Here is a 2,175-nt window from a genome sequence, read left to right as displayed (position 1 = left end):
AAGTGTCTTTTATTCTCCTTAGACACTGGGTTAGTCTAGGCCTTCCCATGGTTTTGGAGAATGCGCTAAGAACAATCAAACACATGAGGTTTCTTAAGGCTTAGGCTCAGAATTGGCATACAATCACTTCTGCCTATAGCTTTGGCCAAAGTAAGTCACATGGCTGAGTCTAAAGCCTAGAGTGTGAAAGTACATTCTGCATTTTGTGAGAGTAATTGCAAGGTCACAAAGAAAAAAATGTGAATACAGAAAGGATGAAAAGTTAGGTCTACTAATTCACTCCACTGTAGCAACAAACCTCAGAAGTTTAGGCTCTATCGATGGCTTTTTCAACAATACAAATCACAGCTGTTTTGATACCACATAGTTTCAGACATCTCTAAATATTTTTTTATGCTCATCACTACTTTGAAATTGTGATTGTTATTACATTTGTTGGTAGATTGCACAGGATCTATAGACATTCAGTTGATATAGTTGGCCAAAAATGGGGCAGCTCTCTGCCTAGTTATCATTCAACCACCAAACTCTGAGGGTGGTGTACTCATCTTGGTGATCTAGACATCTATGCTGCTTTCTTGTATTTCTTATGAATATGTGGAAGGAGGTAAGCTAAGGGCTACCTCAAAGTTTAATGTTCCAAGTCAAATTAAGACCAATAGCCTTCACACTGCAATGTCATTAAAAAATAAAATTTAACTTGCCTGTACTTTAAATATATTGTCTTGTTATTTAATATATTAATAAAGAAGCCCATATTTTACTAGATCATATTTTATTTTAATATTTTGCTGACTACATTTAAATATTACAAGTGTCCTTTTTAATCCTTTATTTTACACATTTAAAAATATTATTCTGAACATGGATGGACCTAAAGGGTATTATGCTGAGTGAAATAAGTCAGACTGAGAAAGACAAATACCATATGATTTCACTCATATGTGGAATCTAAAAAGCAAAAGAAATGAATAAACAAATAAATAAAAAGCAGAATCAGACCTATAAATACAAATAAACTGATGGTTGCCAGAGGGAAGGGGAGTGGGGGGGGTGAAATGGATGAAGGGGTGTAGGAGATACAGGCTTCCAGTTATGGAATGAATAAGTCATGGGAATAAAAGGTACAGCATAGGGGATATAATCAGTGCTATTATAACAGCGTTGTTGGTGACAGATGGTAGCTGCACTTGGGGTGAGCATAGCATAACATATACAGATGTTGAATCACTATGTTGTACATGTAAAATTAATGTAACATTGTGTGTCAACTATAGTCAAAAAATTATTTAATTAAAAAAAACCCCAAACCAAAAAACATTTTCTGACAAGGGGTTCCACAGACTTCACCGAAGTGCCAAAGTTTTCCAGGACATAAAAAGGTTTAAGAAGTCTCTGTTCTATATACTTATTAGCATCCAGCGCCTCTCAGGGATGACTTCTTTGAATAAACCAACTATTTCAGCCATGATATGGGCTATTGAGGGAAGGGCCACATGTCTACACATGAGCTAGAGTATTTATTAAGTGGACAGGAGCATGGCCTGACTTCTCATTGGCCACCATGGTATGAGGATATCTCTAATGGGAAAGTGAATCTGGAAGGAGTGAATGGTAGAGGCTTTCTGGTCTTCTGTTTCCTCGCTCCCTGCTGAGAGATTTTCTTACAGAGGTAAACATAAAAGATTTGGGTTTGGGGGGCACCTGGGTGGCTCATAAGCATCTGTCTTAGGCTCAGGTCATGATCTCAGGGTCCTGGGATCGAGCCCCGCATAGGGCTCCCTGCTCGGTGGGAAGCCTGCTTCTCCTTCTCCCACTCCCCCTGGCTTGTGTTCTCTCTCTCTCTCTGTCAAATAAATAAATAAAATCTTAAAAAAAAAAGATTTGGGTTTTGAATAAGAGATGGGACAATTTTCACTTACTACCTCTACTTCTTTCTCAGTGGCTTAGCAGGGCAGGTATTCTTAGCAGGACTCTACAGCTCTTCACTCTTCACTATCAAGACTCCAGCAAAGCAGATATCACTGAGCAATTGCAATTCTTTTTCTTACGGAGCTTAGACTCTTTGCCTCTAGACTCCTTCTCAAAACAGAGCTCTTGGCAACAGTCAACATTAATTGTGGAGGGCTGGCACACTAGCTAAAACCTACTTGCCACCATGTTCCAGGCTTTTCC

The sequence above is a fragment of the Mirounga leonina genome, unplaced genomic scaffold (assembly GCF_011800145.1).
Source record: "Mirounga leonina isolate KUSES-001 unplaced genomic scaffold, KU_Mleo_1.0 Mir_126, whole genome shotgun sequence".
NCBI lineage: Eukaryota > Metazoa > Chordata > Mammalia > Carnivora > Phocidae > Mirounga > Mirounga leonina.
This window is presented reverse-complemented; position numbering follows the sequence as displayed.